General features: G+C 39.0%; 1 protein-coding gene and 1 pseudogene across 1 annotated transcript in view; both read left to right on the top strand.

Moving 5' to 3' along the window:
• KIAA1958 (KIAA1958 ortholog) overlaps window positions 1-22,298 on the top strand; it is a 171,912-nt gene that overhangs the window by 10,064 nt on the left and 139,550 nt on the right. The window lies entirely within an intron of this gene.
• On the top strand, window positions 11,619-11,978 carry LOC103077606 (probable peptide chain release factor C12orf65, mitochondrial pseudogene; annotated as a pseudogene).

The raw sequence follows: 22,298 nt of genomic DNA, 5'->3' as shown, positions 1-22,298 counted from the left end.
TGCCCCCACCCCTGCCACCCCATGTACTTGTAGATTCACTTGCAATTGTAAGAAACAATAGATTCTTTGCATACTTTGCTGTTTCCCCTGATGGTTAACATTTTGTAAAACTATACCTATAATATCAAAGCTAGGCTGTTGACTGTTATGGGCTGAATTGCATTCCCCCCGATTCATATGTCGAATCCTTGATCCCCCAATGCTTCAGAATGTGGCTGTGTTTGGAGCTAGGGCCTTTAACAAGGTGCTTAAGTTAAAATGAGGCTGTTGGGGTGGCCATGATCCATTCTGACAGGTGTCCTTGTAAGAGGAAATTTGGACACAAAAAGAGACACCAGAGATGTGTGTACAGAGGAGAGACCATGTGAGGACACAGTGTGAAGGTGGCGATCTGGAAGGCAAGGAGAGAGGCATCAGAAGAAACCGGATTTGCCAACCCCTTCATCTTGGATTTCTAGCCTTCAGAACTGAGAAAATTAATTTCTGTTGTTTAAGTCACCCACTCTGTGGTATTTATTTTGTAGTGGTAGCCCTAGCAAATGAATACATTGGCATCTGTACAATTGTCCACTTTTATTCAGATTTCCAATTTTACTTTTACTCATATGTGTGTGTATTAGGTTCAGTACAGTTTTATCACCTGTGTATGTACTTGTTTCTACCAGCCCCTCCATTCTCCCACCCTGCCACCCCTTCCCTAACCCCTGACAACCATTACGAGGTCTTCCATTTCTGGAACTTTGTCATTTAAAAAAATGTTATATAAATGGAATCATACAGTATGTAACCTTTTGGGATTGGCTTTTTTCACTAAGCATAATTCCCTGTAGATACATCCAGGTTGTTGCATGTATCAGTAGTTTGTTCCTTTTTATTCCTGTGTAGTAGTCCATGGATTTATCATAGTTTATTTAAGCATTCATCTGCTGAAGGACATCTAGGTTGATTCCATTTCTTGGCCTTTACAAATAAAGATGTTATGAACATAACTTTTAATTTTCTCTGGGAAACATACCCAGGAATGTAATTGCTATATCATATGGTAATTACACATTTAATTTTTTAAGTAACTGCCAAACTTTTCCAGAATGACTGTGCCATTTTATATTCCCACCAGCAATATGTAAATGATCTAGTTTCTCCACATCCTTGTTAGCATTTGATGTTGTCACTGTTTCTTATTTTAGCCATTCTGATGTGTGTTTAGTAATATTGTGGTTTTGGCTAAAGACTAGTGTTATACATCTTTTCATGTGCTTATTTGCCATCTGTATGTCCTCTTCTGTGAAATGTCTGTTTATGTCTTTTGTCCATTTTCTAATTGAATTTTTTTGTTGGCTTGTTTTATTGTTTTCACAATTCTTTATCTATTCTAGATGCTAGTCGTTTGTCAGATATTTGGTTTGCAGATGCTTTCTTCTAGTTTATAGATGTCTTTTAATCCTCTCCACATGTGCTTTCATAGAGCAAAAATTTTTAATTTTAATTTTACCAATTTTTCCTATTATGGATCTTGCTTTTGGTTTCAAGTCTAGGAGCTCTTTGCCTAGCCCCAGATCCCAGAGATTTTCTTGTATGTTGTTTTATACCAGTTTTTGTTTTGTTTAGTTTATTGTTTTACAATTAAGTCTCTGATCCAATTTGTGTTAGTTTTTATTTAAGGTGTGAGGTTGAGGTTGAGGTTCATTTTTGCCTGTGGATGTCCAGTTAGTCCAGCGCCATTTGTTGAAAAGGCCATCCTTCCTCCATTGAATTTCTTTTGCACCTTTGTAAAAAGTTAGTTGAGCATATGTGTGTCCATTTCTTGGTCGGCTCCATCTCTTTTTATGAATACATATGAGGAGAGTTCAGAACTAAGCTTCTGATTCTGTCCTGCTTGCTTAGAAGTCCTTATTTATTACTAGAATGGTTTTTTGTTATTATGTTGGAAACGATTTTTTCCCTGTTGATCAAGGGGGACAGATATCTGTGTAGGTTAAAAAAAAAAGTAAGGTATGCAGTAATTTGATTAATAGCTTTTGTAGTTTATCTGCTTTATAATATAGTGATTAGCCCATATATATTTGTTGCAGAGAGTTTAATTCTTTTCTGAATTACTCAGGTTGTTAACATTCATGACAATTATGATTCAGTAATATTCTTCATTTATCTGGCATCTTGAGAAAACAAGAAACTCTACATTAATGAAGTTCTCTATAACTAAAGTTTAACTCCTGGATGAAACTTAAGATTTTAATCATTTTTAGTGAAAATATATCCCAAATGTAGTTTAAGTAAAGGTAGCATTTCAGTTACTTTTGGAAATTTGCCAAAGGAATCCTTTTCTGGCATCTGGATGAATCCAAGCAGATATAGAAACATTTTCAAGATTTTTTTCACTCCCCCCAAAATTCTCTTAACTTTTCTTTCTTTTTTTTTTTTTTCCTTTTTTTGCGGTACGCGGGCCTCTCACTGCCGTGGCCTCTCCCATTGCGGAGCACAGGCTCCGGACAGGCAGGCTCAGCGGCCATGGCCCACGGGCCCAGCCGCTCCGCGGCACGTGGGATCCTCCCAGACCAGGGCACGAACCCGTGTCCCCTGCATCGGCAGGCGGACTCCCAACCACTGCGCCACCAGGGAAGCCCTTAACTTTTCTTTAAAGAAGTTTAAAAAACTTTTTTTTAGCTTTGCAATTTTAGACTGGTTTCGCACAACTAATGCAAGGAAGGATTCATCTACCTGACTAACATATTCATGAAATTCACTGATTTACCCAAATCTAGTTTAAAACAGCCTTTGACCAAACCACTAGACTAACAGAGAACCTCAGACCCCAGGGAATATCAGTTGGAGTGAGGCCTCCTGAAGGTCCTCATCTCAGCACCAAGACCCAGCTCTATCCAACTGCCTGCAAACTCCAGTGCTGGACATCTCAGGCCAAACAAGCAGTAAGACAGGAATACAGCACCACCCATCAAAAAAAGAAACAACAAAAAAATATGTTACAGATGCAGGAGCAATGTAAAAACACACCAGACCAAACAAAAGAAGAGGAAATTGGCAGTCTACCTGAAAAAGAATTCAGAATAATGAGAGTAAAGATGATCCCAAATCTTGGAAATACAATGGAGAAAATACAAGAAACGTTTAACAAGGACCGAGAAGAACTAAAGAGCAAACAGACAATGAGGAACAACACAATAAATGAAGTTAAAAATTCTCTAGAAGGAATCAATAGAATAACTGAGGCAGAACAACAGGTAAGTGAACTGGTAGATAAAATAGTGGAAATACTGCCTCAGAGCAGAATAAAAAAGAATGAAGAGAATTGAGGACAGTCTCAGACAGCTCTGGGACAACATTAAATGCACCAACGTGAGAATTATAGGGATCCCAGAAGAAGAAGAGAAAAAGAAAGGGTATGGGAAAATATTTGAAGAGATTATAGTTGAAAACTTCCCTAACATGGGAAAGGAAATAGTCAAGTCCAGGAAGCGCAGAGAGTCCCATACAGGATAAATCCAAGGATAAAAACGCCAAGACGCATATTAATCAAACTATCAAAAATTAAATACAAAGAAAACATATTAAAAGCAGCAAAGTAAAAGCAACAAATAACATACAAAGGAATCCCCATAAGGTTAACAGCTGATCTTTCAGCAGAAACTCTGCAAGCCAGAAGGGAGTGGCAGGATATTTAAAGTGATGAAGGGAAAATCACATTTAAAGTCATGAAGGGAAAATCCTACAACCAAGATTACTCTACCCAGCAAGGATCTCATTCAGATTCGACAGAAAATTAAAACCTTTACAGACAAGCAAAAGTTAAGAGAATTCAGAACCACCAAACTAGCTTTACAGCAAATGCTAAAAAAAACTTTTCTAGGCAGGAAACACAAGCAAAGGAAAAGACCTAAAATAACAAACCCCGAACAATTAAGAAAATGGTAATAGGAACGTACATATTGATAATTACCTTAAATGTAAATGGATTAAATGCTGCAACCAAAAGACACAGACTGGGTAAATGGATACAAAACAAGACCTGTATATATGCTGTCTACAAGAGACCCACTTCAGACCTAGGGACACATACAGACTGAAAGTGAGGGGATGGAGAAAGGTATTCCATGCAAATGGAAATCAGAAGAAAGCTGGAGTAGCAATTCTCATATGAGACAAAACAGACTTTAAAATAAAGACTATTACAAGAGACAGAGAAGGACACTGCATAATGATCAAGGGATCAATCCAAGAAGAAGATACAACAATTGTAAATATTTATGAACCCAACATCAGAGCTCCTCAATACATAAGGCAAATGCTAACAGCAATAAAGGGGAAATCGACAGTAACACAATAATAGTACGGATTTTAACACCCCACATTCACCAATGGACAGGTCACCCAAAATGAAAACAAATAAGGAAACACAAGCTTTAAATAACACATTGAACAAGGTGGACTTAATATTTATAGGACATTCCATCCAAAAACAAGAGAATACACTTTCTTCTCAAGTGCTCATGGAACATTCTCCAGGATAGATCATATCTTGGGTCACAAATCAAGCCTCAGTAAATTTAAGAAAATTGAAATTGTATTATCTTTTCCGACCACACCACTATGAGACTAGATAACAATTACAGGAAAAAAACTGTAAAAGCTACAAACACATGGAGGCTAAACACTACTAACAAAGAGATCACTGAAGAAATCAAAGAGGAAATCAAACAATACCTAGAAACAAATGACAAACACGATGACCCAAAAGCAATGGGAGGCAGCCAAAGCGGTTCTAAGAGAGAAGTTTACAACAATACAATCCTACCTCAGGAAACAAGAAACATCTCAAACAACCTAACCTTACACCTAAAGCAATTAGAGAAAGAAGAACAAAAAACCCCCACAGTTAGCAGACGGAGGAAAATCATAAAGATCAGGTCAGAAATAAATGAAAAAGGAATGAAGGAAACAGTAGCAAAGATCAGTAAAACTAAAAGCTGGTTCTTTGAGAAGGTAAACAAAATTGATAAACCATTAGCCAGACTCATCAAGAAAAAATGGGAGAAGACTCAAATCAATAGAATTAGAAATGAAAATAGAAGTAACAACAGACACTGCAGAAATGTAACAGCAGACACTGCAGAAATGCAAAGGATCATGAGAGATTACTACAAGCAACTATATGCCAATTAAATGGACAACCTGGAAGAAATGGAAAAATTCTTAGACAATATAGCACAACCTTCCGAGACTGAACCTGGAAGAAATAGAAAATATGAACAGACCAGTCACAAGCAGTGAAATTGAAACTGTGATTAAAAATTATCCAGCAAACAAAAGCCCAGTACCCGATGGCTTCACAGGTGAATTCTATCAAACATTTAGAGAAGAGCTAACACCTATCCTTCTCAAACTCTTCCAAAATATACCAGAGGGAGGAACACTCCCAAACTCATTCTATGAGGCCACCATCACCCTGATCCCAAAACCAGACAAAGATGTCACAAAAAAAGAAAACTACAGGCCAGCATCACTGATGAACATAGATGCAAAAATCCTCAGTAAAATACTAGCAAACAGAATCCAACAGCACATTAAAAGGATCATACGGCATGATCAAGTGGGGTTTATCCCAGGAATGCAAGAATTCTTCAACATACGCAAATCAATCAGTGTGATACATATTAACAAACTGTGATGTGATACATATTAACAAATTGAAGGATAAAAACCATATGATAATCTCAATAGATGCAGAAAAAGCTTTTGACAAAAAACACCTATTTATGATAAAATCTCTCCAGAAACTAGGCATAGAGGGAACCTTCCTCAACATAATAAAGGCCATATATGACAAACCCACAGTCAGCATTGTTCTCAGTGGTGAAAAACTGAAACCATTTCCTCTAAAATCAGGAACAAGACAAGGTTGCCTACTCGCACCACTGTAATTCAACATAGTTTTGGAAGTTTTAGCTATGGCAATCAGAGAAGAAAAAGAAATAATAGGAATCCAAATCGGAAAAGAAGAAGTAAAGCTGTCACTCTTTGCAGATGACTTGATACTATACATAGAGAATCCTAAAGATGCTACCAGAAAACTACTAGAGCTAATCAATGAATTTGGTAGAGTAGCAGGATACAAAATTAATGCGTAGAAATCTCCTGCATTCCTATACACTATGATGAAAAATCTGAAAGAGAAATTAAGGAAACACTCCCACTGCAGCAAAAAGAATAAAATACCTAGGGATTAAACCTACCTAAGGAGACAAAAGTCTTGTATGCCGAAAACTAAAAGACACTGATGAAAGAAATTAAAGATGATACAAACAGATGGAGAGATATACCATGTTCTCAGATTGGAAGAATCAACACTGTGAAAATGACTATACTACCCAAAACAATCTACAGAGTCAGTGCAATCCCTATCAAACTACCAATGGCATTTTTCACAGAACTAGAACAAAAAATTTTACAATTTGTATGGAAACAGAAAGGACCCTGAATAGCCAAAACAATCTTGAGAAAGAAAAACGGAGCTGGAGGAATCAGGCTCCTGGACTTCAGACTATACTACAAAGCTACAGTAAGCAAGACAGTATGGTACTGGCACAAAAACAGAAATATAGATCATTGGAACAGGGTAGAAAGCCCAGAGATAAACCCATGCACATATGGTTACCTTATTTTTGATAAAGGAGGCAAGAATATACAATGGAGAAAAGACAGCCTCTTCAATAAGTGGTTCTGGGAAAACTGTACAGCTACACGTGAAAGAATGAAATTAGAACACTTCCTAACACCATACACAAAAATAAACTCAAAATGGACTAAAGACCTAAAGGTAAGGCCAGACACTGTAAAACTCTTAAAGAAAAACATAGGCAGAGCACTCTGACATAAATCACAGCAAGATCCTTTTTGACCCACCTCCTAGAGAAATGGAGATAAAAATAAACAAATGGAACCTATTGAAACTTAAAAGCTTTTGAACAGCAAAGGAAACCATAAACGACGAAAAGACAGCCCTCAGAATGGGGGAAAATATATGCAAACGAAGCAACTGACAAAGGATTAATCTTCAAAATAAACAAGCAGCTCATGCAGCTCAATATCAAAAAAACTAACAACCCAATCCAAAAATGGGCAGAAGACCTAAGTAGACATTTCTCCAAAGAAAGTATATAGATTGCCAACAAACACATAAAAGGATGCTCAGCATCACTAATCATTAGAGATATGCAAATCAAAACTACAATGAGGTATCACCTCACCACCTCACACCAGTCAGAATGCCATCATCAAAAAATCTCCAAACAATAAATGCTGGAGAGGGTGTGGAGAAAAGCGAACGCTCTTGCACTGTTGGTGGGAATGTAAATTGATACAGCCACTATGGAGAGCAGTTTGGAGGTTCCTTAAAAAACTACAAATAGAACTACCATATGACCCAGCAATCCCACTACTGGGAATATACCCTGGGAAAACCATAATTCAAAGAGTCATGTACCACGTGTTCATTGCAGTACTCTTTACAATAGCCAGGACATGGAAGCAACCTGTGTCTATTGACAGGTGAATGGATAAAGAAGTTGTGGCACATATATACAATGGAATATTACTCAGCCATAAAAAGAAACAAAGTTGAGTTATTTGTAGTGAGGTGATTGGACCTAGAATCTGTCATACAGAGTGAAATCAAGAAGAGAAAAACAAATATAGTAACACAAATATATGGAATCTAAAAAAAAAAAGGTTCTGATGAGCCTAGGGGCAGAACAGGAATAACGACACAGACATAGTGAATGGACTTGAGGACACAGGGAGGGGGAAGGGTAAGTTGGACAAAATGAGAGAGTAGCATTGACATATATACACTGCTAACTGTAAAATAGATAGCTAGTCGGAAGCAGCTGTAAAGCACAGGGAGGTCAGCTCCGTACTTTGTGACCACCTAGAGGGGTCAGATAGGGAGAGTGGGAGGGAGACACATTTCCATCATCGCAGAAAGTTCTGGACAACACCACACTACATCTTTATGATGGAAAGCTTCTCACTTTTCCATAGCATCATAAAAGAGCTCTCTGTGGTTGGATGGTAATGATGGTAGCACAACAGTGTGAATGTACTTAATGCCAATGAACTGCACACTTAAAGAGAGTTAAGATGGTAAATTTTATGTTATTTATTTTACCCCCTCTCCCCCACTGCAAAAGAGCAGTTCTCTCAGTTACACTCTCTCCTTATATTCCAAGGTGTCGCACAAATTGCAGCTGGTTACTAAATTGGACCTCCTTCAAGTGTGGGCTCACCAGAACTAAGAATTTGTTTACTTATTTTAATTAAATATTTATTTATTTAGTTTTGGCTGCATCAGGTCTTTCGTTGTGGCACGAGTGCTCTTCGTTTCGGCATGCAGGTTTCTCTCTAGTTGTGGCGCACAGGCTTCAGAGCACATGGGCTCAGTAGTTGTGGTGCATGGGCTCTCTAATTGTGGCTTGCAGGCTCCAGAGTGCATGGGCTCTGTAGTTGCAGCACGCAGGCTCTTTAGTTGTGGTGTGCAGGCTTAGTTGCCCTGTGGCATGTGGGATCTTAGTTCCCCAACCAGGGATCGAACCTGCGTCCCCTGAATTGCAAGGGAGATTCTCAGCCACTGGACCACCAGTGAAGTCCCAAAGCCAAAAATTTATAAGTGGTTGTAAGCATATGAAAAAAACCCAATGCCTGCTGTCCATTTCTACTGCCCATGCTTTGGCTTTGAGTTTTTACATATTCTTGGTTGGATCCATCCACCTTTTATTTCAACAGCATTGTTATTAGACCCTTCTCAAATCTCCCCACACCACACAGTCCTCTCCTTCAGAGATATGTTAATCCCTCAGCACTAATATCAGTGCCACCATTACATCTTGTTGACTCTGTATACATGGGAATAGGGATGGGCAACGATCGATCAATACTGAATAAGCTGAAATAAGATGGGGTAGAGGGACACACCAAAAAAAAAAATCCCATTCTTTAGAAATTAAAATTAGAAGTGGTAAATCAGTTTGCTAGAAAGAACAAGAGCAGCAAAAACCTTGTGTGTGTCTGTGTGTTTGGGTGTGTGTGCATGTGTGTGTTGGCAGGGGATGAGGGGTCGACAAAGGCCCCAAAGTAACAATAACTCAAAATCTCTGTAATGCAGTCTGCAATTGTGCTTAATCAACTACAAACCTCAGTGCTCCCTCAGTTATGAAGTCTTACTCCAAAGTCCTGCTTTAAACCTATCAGGGGGTTTGCATATAGTGTATAGTCCCCACTTTGGGCAATTTGATATATGCAGTGACTTCTAGGAACACAACTCCCCACATAAACAATGCCTACCCACCCATAGGTCCAAGAATAAAACCAGAACCATCTGAATCAGAGCTAACTTTATCACTATAATTTCATCTTGTGTTTCAATTTAGAATTTTCTTTTATATACAGTGAAATGCTAACAACTTTGTCAACAATGTTTAGGTCATATACACTGAGTTTTCTGTGGTTCTGCTAAAATACCCACACTTTTCCCCAGTGCTGTGGGTCAGCAGTCTATAAACATGGAACAACCTGCCTTTGAAAGAAGCCACCTCTGCTGAAACGGCATCATGTGTGCGATGTGGGCCTGAGTGTAACCATCTGGCAACCCACTCAGATTCACTGTTGGATGGATGCTGAGCCTACCAGCTCTCATTCCATCCTCAAATCTTAAACCTAAGAGCTACTAGCAGATTTCCAGTCAGGGCAAAGTTCCTGTTAAATATCTGTTAAGACAAAGGGGGATGAACTTAGAGGCTTTTTTTTTTTTTTCCCTAAAGGAGAATTCAAGAAAAGAATTCAAGATACACATCACCGCATAGGTCTTCTCTTATGTGCTGTACACAGTGAGTCAATACACCACGCACAAGCTCTGGCATCAGACAGACAAATTTCATATCTTGGCTCCAGCAACTACTAGCTGTATAACTTTTAAGAATTCACTTAACCTCTGAGACTCAATTTTCACATTTTATAAGATGGAAATAACAGTAACAATACCTTAGTTCTATGGTTGTAGTAAGATGACATATGTAAAAGACTGACAACATATCCAGCAAAAAAGGCTTTTAGAAACTTCTCTGCACAACTGCCACTGTCCAGTCCAACCAACCGCCTCTCCAGTTTTGCTGTATATTCAGCACTCAACTCAGCTCACATAGTCTGTCCTCAGTTAAGTGGTAGCTATTATTAACTACACTCCTCATCCAAACCAGCTCTATCCCCTGACCTCACCTCTCCTAGTTTGCAGATTCACTGACCCCATCTACTCACTAATTATGGCATCTCAGAGAACACTCTACAGCCAGCCAATGCCCCCTTCTTCTCTCCAAGTGGCACCCTGACCCCTCCCTCACCCCGCATAGCTGATTCATCAGTGCCTGCTAATACTGGGCCAGTTCTATGCAAGTCTAGACTAATGACCTGTGCTAAAATGACATTAGAGCATGTGTTCATACACATACGTTCCAGAAAGATTTGTTCAAGGGCTCACTGTTCATCATTTTTAGAAAAATATTTCACTAAGAAATTCTAAACTACCTTCCTTAGGACTTTCAAAAGTATAAAACAAGGTGAGGAAATTCCAGGCCAGAGACCAGAACTGACATATGGCTTAAATTTCATGTAATCCAGGCCACAGCTTCTAAAACCACATGGTTGGTGCTTTAAAATCAACATATCCAATTATGAATGTATCTGAAAGATCTCTTGGCATCCTTCCAGAACCATCCTCCACCCTTAGCATCTGATTCTGACATCACTTCTCAAATTAGGTGTTGTGAGTAATAAAAAGAAATGTTTCTCTTTTTTTTAAATAGATCTTTATTGGAGTATAATTGCTTCACAATACTGTGTAGTTTCTGTTGCACAACAAAGTGAACCAGCCAAATGCATACACATGTACCCATATTTCCTCCCTCTTGAGCCTCCCTTCCATCCTCCCTATCCCACCTCTCTAGGTCATCGCAAAGCACCGAGCCGATCTCCCTGTGCTATGCTGCTGCTTCCCACCAGCCAACTATTTTACATTCGGTAGTGTATATATGTCGATGCTACTCTCACTTCGCCCCAGCTTCACCCTCCCACCCCATGTCCTCAAGTCCATTCTCTATATCTATGTCTTTATTCCTGCCCTGCAACTAGGTTCATCAGTACCTTTTTTTTTTTTTTTAAGATTCCATATATATGCGTTAGCATACAGTATTTGTTTTTCTCTTTCTGACTACTTCACTCTGTATGACAGACTCTACGTCCATTCACCTCACTACAACTAACTCAGTTTTGAAGAAATCAGTTTCTAATTAGTGGTTTTGATGATGGTGGCTGTGATGGTAGGTGGCTTTGCTGTAGGTAGGAAAGATATTGCCCAGTTGTCTTTACACAGCCCTGTATCTTGCTAATTCAGGCCACCCACACTTGTCAGCTTGAAGGTCCTCCCACCATCCACTTGACTCTAAAAGAAGTCTGGGGCGTTTGTGATCCTGCTCCTGTGGCGATGCCGGTTCACCCAGAACATTGGCGCTGGGAGGCCAGTCCTGAGGTCAGGTGGTATTACCTCCATTTTACAGATGCAGAAACGTGGCCAGAGTTGCACATGCCACCAGACTAGATCCGTCGATCAAAACAGAAACCTAGCTCAGCGAATCCTGCAAGAGAAAGTGGATGTTTTCTACAATGGTGAAAACAGTCCTGTTTACAAAGAAAAACAAGAGGCAGAGAAGAGAAAGCAAGCAAGGAAAAAAAGAGCAAAGGAAACCCTAGAGAAAAAGAAAGTCCTGAAAGAACAATGGGAATCAAGTAAAAATGTGCCCGGAGAAAGAACTGCAGATTCTGAGCAAAAGAACCTGCCAGGTGCCTCCAGGGATGGCAGCTGTGAGCTCCACCACCAGCGCAGCTGTGATGGGCTCCAAAGACAGCAAAGTTTCTAAACAGCAGACAAACTGTAGTGAATAGCGATGCACACTTTGAGAGTAAAACTATAAAAAAAAAAAAGTCTGAGCCATGTTGATTCACATTTCCATTCTGCCCACTGTGACCAAGAGACAGATGCTGAATATTAGGTCCACATAATGAGACAGAGTCCTTGCACCAGTGCCATGGGCAGCTGTACCAAAGACCCACTAGAGGCTGAGCCAAGTCCTTCTGAATTAGTATATTCATCTTGCCCAGCTGTAGACTCAGGGCTGGGTAAGGGGGGTAAGCTTTATGCCATACCCAAGGATCAAGCCACAGAAAAGCAGATATAGCAAGTGGAAATAAGGAAGCTGATCCCAGTGGGTTCAACAGGAGTCAGGGTCTATGTCAAAGCAGGCAATGAGAATGCACATTTCAAGTCAGTCATATCTGTGGTATGGAACCAAGGAGGAGGTTGTTTCCAGAATAGAACTTGTTGGACCAAGAATCATTCGTGGTCCTTTCAAAGGCACCAGGAGCTGAGATAGGTGTATGAAGAACAGGGACTGGATAGATATCAAATGTGATTCAGGTGAAAGGAAAGCAGGCTTTAAAAACTACTACTTTAAATAGTAATGTGTAAACTATTTAGAAATACAAGACACTAAGAATACCACACATTAAAGCCCAAGAAGAACAGGCAAAGCAATGGACCCAGGAAGATGTTTGCCTTATATGCTTTTATTAGAAAAAATGTTTAAAGATTGAAGAATAAAGTAATTAAATATTCAACTAACAAGCTTAAATATGATTTAAAAAAAAACAACAACAGAAGAAAGGGACTGTAAAATAAAGGAGAAATTAATACAATCAAAAACAAAACAAATGGGCTTCCCTGGTGGTACAGTGGTTAAGAATCCACCTGCCAATGCAGGGGACACGAGTTCGAGCCCTGGTCTGGGAAGATCCCACATGCTGAGGAGCAGCTAAGCCCATGCACCACAACTACTGAGCCTGCACCCTAGAGCCCGCGAGCCACAACTACTGAGCCCATGTGCCACAACGAACAGCCCCCACTTGTTGCAACTAGAGAAAGCCCATGCGCAGGAACAAAGACCCAATGCAGCCAAAAATAAATAAATAAATACATGTATAAAAACAAAAAAAAACAAAGGAGGAGATGGCAATCTCATCACAAGCAAGTCACATCATAAGGGGGAAGAAAGATCAAATATAAACATCATTTATTAAGCACCTCCTAGCTCCAAGTACTGTATGCCAGGTGCTAGGGACAATATTGAAAAGGATCAACATATGCTGGCTAGATGCAAACCACAGATGGTCTAGAAAGGTTTATTAGAAGGAAAACTCAGGACATTAGTATTTCTAGCTTCCATTTTTAATCTTTATAGTTTGACTTTGTTCTTACTGGAAAGTAAAAATTAACATTTATTTGTATCACTAATATAAATTTTTGATGATCTGGATTTTTCCCTCTTTTAGAATACTTATAGTGAATAGTTACAGTGAAAAAAATCCATGTATTTCTTACAGTTTCAAACCTTGTTTATTTCTCTGTTCCTTTAGTTTTCTTTTTTATCAGTGCTTCTGCTTCCTCTGCCACACTCTTATCTGTAGTTTAAGCTTATGGGTATTAATTTACAAAGGATGCCCACACCTCTTAACTGTAAAAAAGTTAACGTAGGACCAATATACCCACTTACCTGGAGTATAGAGTATCATGTAAATGGTGGTGAAAGCATCAGGTATATGCTGTTGCTTTATCAGACATACTAAATAATGCACAACTACTGCAAAATATCAATTTCATTCTGTCTTTAGTTACTTGAGATTATGCCACATGCATTATCTTATCTACAACTGAAGGTAGTACTTATACTCAAAGCCATTGCTAAAGACTGAATTAAATTTCCTTGGAAGTAATATACATGTAGCTTATCTACGTCCGTCTTTTGTATTTTCCATCTTAAGTGTCTTCAAAATGTAAAAGCAATTTAATTTGCTGCTTCCTTTCTATTAGCCAGTTTAATCGATCAAGCCAAGTGTAAAATGGCAAAAAAACTGTTTTCACTTTGCCATTTTCCCAAACACATGAAACTTAAGAACTCCTTGATATTAATTAAGATGACATATCACCAAGGGGACTGAATCACCTCTCTTCTATTACACTGGTCCACTTCCCACAATATTGTGTAATTGGGAACAAGAGACAAGGTGATGCATTTATATCAGCACTTACTGAAATACTAATTAAACGCTTTAATAATCCAACAGTTACATGAACGTAGTCCAGTGCAACCAAATTATTCCCATGCAGTTACTGTTTTATCAGAAACAAGTTAGTATAAAAATGCTTTTGAACTCCAAAAGGTATACTCCATTTCTCATTACTATGACTTATAGCAGTAATATGTATCTGCTGGAAATGCCTGAAAGAACTGTAGGATTTGGAATTTATTTTCATGATCACCACATCTATTTTGCTTCTCTTACACAATATTTATTCTTTCAATAATAATCACTGAGCACCTGTGTACCAGGCATGAAAGAAGGCAAAATAATGTATAGAAATGTTCAGAAGAGACACAAGGATAATTCAAAAACACAGCAAATTCCTAAAGGCCATCTATATTTGTCTTTGATTAGGCTTTTGTTATTGTCAAATTATATTTAAATACCAGATCATTACTTGCCATTTGTGACAACAGGGATGGTTCTAGAGGGTATCATGCTTAGTGAAATAAGTCAGACAGAAAGACAAATACCATATGATCTTACTTATATGTGGAATCTAAAAAACAACAGAAATAAACAAAACAAAGTGAAAACAGACTCACAGATACAGAGAACAAACTGGTGGTTGCCAGAGGGGAAGAGGCTGAAGGGTTGGGCAAAATAGGTGAATGAGGTTTAAGAGGTACAAACTTCCAGTTATAAAATAAATAAGCCAAGGGGATGTAATATACAGCGTAAGGAATATGGTCAATAATGGTGTAATAACTTTGTATGGGAACAGATGATTACTAAACTTATTGTGGTGACCATTCATAATGTATGTAGATATCTAATCAGTATGTAGTACACCTGCAACTAACATAATATTATACATCAACTTATGTTTCAATAAAAAAAAAAACCCAGATCATGATACTTTCAAATGGATCCTGAACAGTTTGCGATGCTATGAGCATAAGTTCAGACATCATAAACACCTAATTTGTGTTAAATCTTACGTTAGTATAATAATAGTGTAGATTAGTAAAAACCACCTGACGTTTTATAGATCAATCAATAGAGAACGAATTAAAAACAGCAAAGAATTATATTTCTTCTGCTTTCTTTGGCTGTCATTTATTCTAATTCTGTTTATTCTATTTGTATTTATAGTTTTAGCTCTTACATATTGTTGTTGATCCATTTTGAGTTAATTTTCATATTTTTTGGCAGCTACTATGTAAAATAGTATGGTGGTTCCTCAAAAAACTGAAAATAAAGTTGCCATATAATCCAGCAGTCCCACTCCTGGGCAGATATTCAGACAAAAAAAAAGGTACATGCACCCCTATGTTCACAGCAGTACTATTACAATAGCCAAGAAATGGAAACAACCTAAATGTCCATAGACAGATGAATGGATAAAGAAGATGTGGTATATACATACAATAGAATATTAGCCATAAAAAAAATAAAATAATGCCATTTGCAGCAAATGGATGGACCTAGAGGTAATCATACTAAGTGACATAAGCCAGACAGAGAAAGATAAATACCATATGATATCACTTATATGTGGAACCTAAAATATGACACACATGAACATATCTACAAAACAGAAACGGACTCACAGACATAGAGAACAGACTTGTGATTGCCAGGGGCAAGAGGGGGTGAGGTGGGAAGGATTGGGAATTTGGGATTATCAGACGAAAACTATTATATATAGGATGGATAAACAACAGGTCCTACTATATAGCACAAGAAACTATATTCAATATCCTGTGATAAACCGTAACGGAAAATAATGGGAAAAAGAATATATATAGACATATATATATATGTGTGTGTGTGTGTGTGTGTGTGTGTATATGTATGTATAACTGAATCACTTTGCTGTACAGCAGAAATTAACACAACATTGTAAATCAACTATACTTCAATAAGATTAAAAACAATTTTTTTAAATTTCATATATATGGTATGAGATAGGAGTCCAATTTCATTCTTTTTGTATAGAAATCCAGTTGTCCCCAGCACCATATGTTGAAGAGGTATATAGTAAGCTGAGGCAATCGTGGAGTTCCCTTTGTTTATTTCTCATCTCTCAGAAATCACTGTACTTCATTGCCTGATATCCAATGTCTTAAAAATCACTGTTTACTATATTTTGTCTGGTTTCTTAATTGTTTCAGTTGGTATGATGGTTTTTAGTGTCAACTTGACTGGGCCACAGGGTGCCCAGACATTTGATCAAAAATTTTCTGGCTGTGTCTGTGAGGGTGTTTCTGAATGAGATTACATTTGAATCAGTAGACTGAGTAAAGCAGATTGCCCTCCCTAATGTGGGTGGGCCTCATCCAATTAAACTAAGACCTAAAAAAGCTGAGTAAGAAGGAAACCTCCTGCCAGACAGCTGAGCTGAGTCATCAGTCTTTTCCTGCCTTCTGACATTGGTTCTTCGTGGGTCCCAGGCCTTCAGATTCAAACTGGAACTGCATCATAGGCTCTCCTTGGTCTCCAAATTGCTATTTGGAGAACTTGGGAGTACTCAGCCTCCGTAACTATGTGACCCAATTCCTTATAATAAGTACACACATGCGCACACACACACCCCATTGGTTCTGTTTCTCTGGAGAACCTGAATAATACAAGGGAGTTGATAAATCTGCTCCTAGTTACTTCATCTTGGCCAGAAGCATAAGTCTAATGTGCTTTTAAGACAATACTTCATGACAGGACAAGCAATTACAAGAATAGTTATGAATAATTTTTTTACTTTTCTGCAAGATTCATACTTTTGCCGTAGCCATGAGTCATGGTTCTTTGTGAAACTGAGCAGGACCCTGAGGTGCCCTCCAGGATACAAAAGTCTTTCTGTGTCCCCAGTTTCTTATTTGCAGGATGAAGGCCTCATTCCCCTAGACCTTCCTGAATACCAAAGAGCAGATTCAAATAGTTGCTAATCAGGAAAGTAAGGGAATGCAGAAACAAAGGAGGAGCGATCAAAAAAAAAAGGTAATGCAGCTACTAAAGCAGGATGCTGGTTCCTCCTCAAGGGATATACATAACAATATCTTTGAGTTCTTCTGCAGGAACTAAGGCCCCCATCCAGGTGGAGAATGGTAACTTCAGGCTGAGCACAAGATTCCTGGAACACTGCCCTGTTACCTCACCACTAACCAATCAGAAGAAAGTCACACACCCTGCAGCCCTCACCCCAAATCTTGCCTATAAAAACTTTTCCCGAAAATCATCAGGGAGTTCGGGTTTTCTGAGCATGAGCCACCTGTTCTCCTTGCTTGGCCCTGCAATAAATGTTTCTGTGCTCCAAACTCCAACGGTTCCTTTTGTTTGGCCTCATTGTGCGTTGGGCACATGAACTCATGTTTGGTAACAAGATGATAGTTATGGAGACCCTTAACTGAAGGAAAAATACCCAGAATTTGGCATCAGTCAAATCTGTATGAGAATTCCTTTCACTGACCTATTCTTTGATTCACTGGGACCTAAACTCAATTGATCGATCCTACCATGTTTTCACTGTCCCAGTACCCCATCCTCACTTCTTTCTTTATGCAGCTTAGATTTGATGTTACTGGGCTGGCCAAAAAGATCATTTGGGTTTTTTGTAAGATGTTCTGGAAAAACCTGAGCAAAACTTTTTGGCCAGCCCAGTACATCATTGAAAACAATCCCTTGTACACTCTGAATTCCCTCTTCCCTTTCTTTGTTCAGCATAACCTAATGACTGTTTTCACTTTAAACTTAATGACCACTAAACTCAAGTAAGTCCTTAGGGCTACCTAGTGATTGTACTTATCTCCCTATTCCAGTGGTCTCAAATGTTTTTGTGCATTAGAATAACCAGAGGGCTTGATAAAACAGAGCATTTGTGCCAACTTTCAGAGTTTCTGATTCAGTGGGTCTGGGATTGATCTCAGGTGGCTGTGGGGTGGCTGCAGCCTGCAGTGGCTTGAAGCAGGATCTCAGTTCCCCAACCAGGGACTGAACCCAGGCCACAGTGGTGAAAGCACCAAATCCTAGCTGCTAGACCACCAGGGACTAGTAGCTAGGGCAGGGCCCTGGCTCTTTGTCTGCTTTGAAGAAGGAATTCAGCAAAGAGACAGAAAGTAGTGAAACAAGTAAAGTGTTTATTAGGAGAAAAAAATTATGTGCAGATAGACACACCGCAGACTCAGAGAGAGAGTTACATGCTTTTGGGGTAGTTTAAATCACTTATATGGGGGCAGTTCTTCCAAGTGTCCCCTGGCCAGTCATCTTGCTTTGTCTGGCTCTGGGTCCATATTTGGTCTGACTCAGGAACCTGCCCTGTGTGCGCATGCATCTTTTAGCTAAGCTGGATTCCAGCCCAAGGGTCTCTGGGAAGTTAACAGAACATATTATGGTCTGGCAACCCCTCCCTTCTCTGACCCCTGAGGAACTTTTCTGTGCATGTGTAGTTTGGGAGGTCTCCTTGACCTCAAGAATGAGAAATATGTGGTCTCTTTATCTTTTATCCAAGCAGGACTCAGCTCCTCCTTGCTCCTGCCATAATCTTTACCTTGGAGTATCTGTTCACAGGAAACAGATTCCAGCTGCTCAGCCTGGGGCCCATCTATCGCCTGCCTCAGGATGAGGCCCAAGAATTTGCATTTCTAACAAATTCCCAGATGATATTGGTGCTGCTGGTCAAGGCATCACACTTGGCTCGAATCCATTCACTCTCCCACTGTCCTAATTGAACATCTTTTCAAATCTCCAATTCCTTCTGCTGCATAGTCACTCTCACTGAGGAAATAGAAGCGATCAGAAGATAATTTCCACATGCTCCCAATGTCACATCTACCTCTCTGACATGGTTCCCTTCTTGGTCACTTTGTCCCATCTGCAAAATCCTCCTTACTTTTCCTCAGATGCACCAACATTGCTCCCACTTCAGGGATTTTGCCATGGTTGCCTGGATCACTCTTTTCCCCAGAGAGTTGCATGATCTACTCCTTACTTTAGGTCTGCTTAAGTGTGTTCTTATTAGAGAGGTCTTCTCAGACCACCCTAAAAACCTCCCTGTGTGTGCCTGTCATTTCCTATCCCCCCCTAACCTGGATTACTTTTCTCTAGGGCACTTACTACCACCTGATAGTTTACTTATTTGTTTATTTCTCTATCATCTACATTTAGCTTCAAGGAGACTTTGAGGAGGAGGGAGGTAGTGTCAGCTGAATTCTCTGGGATGACACTAAATTAGTGATAACAGAACAGATAGCACTGTAATCTGTTTATCTAAGAAATCTGGCGGTGAAAGGAAGGAGAGAAACAGGAACATGAAGCAGCAGGCTCAAGCAGAGGTTTCTTAGGATGCAGGTTGAAGGAGCAGGGGCCAGATCAGTGCAAAGAGAAAGTTTAATATTGAAGGTATGTATGGGAGACAGGCTTGCTTAAATATGTGGAAAGAATGGTCTCACAGAGCACAGATTTCTGCTTTTGTTTTTAAAGCAGCTATCTACTAAGAGCAGGGCACTGTGGGAAATAGTTCACACCCCTTGCCACATCTGATTAATCTCCATAACAAACCTAAGAAGGAGGAATTATCACCTACGTCTTTTCTATATAATCAGACATTTTACTGAGAGATGTGAACACACAGGCTTCCCTGTCCAGTTTCATCCTTCCTTTCTCCCTTACCTTACTTATAATTGATCCTGTTGGATCTCCAACTTCAGGTATTCATACAGTCAAATATCAGATCTCAGGAGCAAACTTTTGTGGAAGGGGCTGAACCACTTCTTTACTACCTCAGGTGGTTATCAAGCTGCCCACAGGTAATCAATTATTTATGCTCAGAGAATCCAGAAGTCACCCTGACTCACAAGAACCAACCTCTGCTGACTGACTCCACATTGTCTTCATACCAATTCACCTTCTGTTTAACTCTTAGAACTATTCCAAATAGTTTTTCATCACAGCATCTACTCCAAATCCTTTCTTTCCAATTTCACCCTCAACCCCTCCACTTTCAGCAGAAAGCCTTCACTCACCAAAAACATAGATGGCACCCAACAGAAAATGTTTCAAGCTCCCTTCCCTCTACTTCAAACGTTCATCTTTCTCAGGAATGTTCCTTTCCTCTGTCCCATCATTATTCCTGCAAACGGTGATAACTGTATGGCTTCCTTTCCAACATCTGTATCCCTTTTTCTTGCATTATCTTACTACCCTGACTGGGACCTCCAAAACAATGGTGATAACAGACATTCTTATCTTGTTCCTGATTTAACCTGCAGACCTTCAGTGTTTTTCCTCATTTGGACAAAACTTCAGTGTTTCCCGTAATGCTAGGCTTGGGTGTTGGCTTATCATAACAATGTTTATGTTAAATGCTTCAAGGGTGAAACATCCATAAGGAGCTGGTTCCAGGCTCACCGAAAGCTTCTTCACTATGATGAAGCTTAACCATACACAATTCTGCTAACACAGAGAAGATATTAGACATATCTACATTACCTTTTTTTTTTTTTTTTTAATGCGGTACGCGGGCCTCTCACTGTTGTGGCCTCTCCTGTTGTGGAGCACGGGCTCCAGATGCGCAGGCTCAGCGGCCATGGCTCACGGGCCCAGCCGCTCCGCGACCTGTGGGATCTTCCCGGACCGGGGCATGAACCCCTGTCCCCTGCATCGGCAGGTGGACTCTCAGCTACTGTGCCACCAGGGAAGCCCCTCTACATTACCTTTTTAAAAAACCGTATATAATCTTTCCAGGCATTTTAATCGCAAGTCAGCTATTGGTTGAAATCTTTATTTTAGTGTCCTCTTTATCACCGAATAATTTTCTTTCTATAATGACTATAAATTTCTATAATTTCTATAATTTTCTTTCTGTAATGACTATAAATGCAGTCTATGTTTGCTCATTTCACAAAAGTACAATATAGGTGAGTAGTCTATAAAAATGAAAAAAATTTAAATTGAACCATATAGTGGCCAGCAGGACCAAATAATCTTATAAAAACCTTATTAGAAAAAAAAATTAGACAATCAGTTTTATAGTACAAACTAGCCAAGAGAAAACCAATTTCAAAAACAATTCTTGTGAAATAAGCCAGAGAAAGACAAATACCATATGACCTCACTTATATGTGAAATTAAAAAAACAAAACAAGACAAAACAAAATGAAAATAGACTCATAGATATAGAGGACAAATGGGTGGATGCCAGGGGGGAGCGGGTTGGGGGTGGGGGTGCAATGGGTGAAAGGATTGAGAGGCACAACCTCCAGTTATAAAATAAATAAGCCACAGGAATGTAATACGCAGCATAAGGACTGTCGTCACTGATATTGTCATAACTTGTATGAAAACAGATGGTCATTAGACTTACCATGATCATTTCATGATATATGCAAATGTCAAATCACTATGTAGTACACCTGAAACTAAGATAATATTGTACATCAACTATATAATTTTTTAAAAGCCATAGCAAAAATAAGAATATATTAAAAAACAGAACAAAAATAAAACAATTCTCAAATGTTTAATAATATATATTTTTATGACATGACTTTCAGCTGTTGTTTTACCTTCCAGCTAGACTGCATCAGACTTTAACCACCCTTCCAGCATTGTACATATGCAGGGAGCAAACACAATCTATTGAAACGAAGCAGTATGTCTAAAAGGGCTCAATTAAATAGTGGAATGTTTCTTGTAAATTAAAGCCCTACTGAATAATCATCTTCCACGCAAATTATCTTTCATGGGGTGTTCCAACAGTGTGCCATCATCATATGTAGCTGCTTTAATACATGCTTATTTGTAATGCTTGACATAATGAATTCTCCCTCTTTATTCCTGTAGAAATGAGAATGAGAATTTAAGCTTTTTAATTTTTCCTTGCTAGACTGCCTTTGTGAGTGCACCAGTAGACACTATTTTTTCAAAACCTTCAGTGCAGAAGAATGATTTAACCAGATGCACACTACCAGTACATTTATCAGAAATAACATTTTAAATGGATTTCTGATGAAAAGAAATACCATGTTATCCTCTCCTCCTCCAAAAAAGTAAAACTTCCCTGGATGCCCATAAGCTTACTCTCCTAATCCTTATCTCAAATGTTT

The sequence above is a fragment of the Lipotes vexillifer genome, unplaced genomic scaffold, assembly GCF_000442215.2.
Source record: "Lipotes vexillifer unplaced genomic scaffold, Lipotes_vexillifer_v1.1 scaffold230, whole genome shotgun sequence".
NCBI classification, from domain to species: domain Eukaryota; kingdom Metazoa; phylum Chordata; class Mammalia; order Artiodactyla; family Lipotidae; genus Lipotes; species Lipotes vexillifer.
The sequence above is the reverse complement of the archived record's forward strand: the minus strand, read 5'-3'. Positions and strand labels throughout refer to the sequence as shown.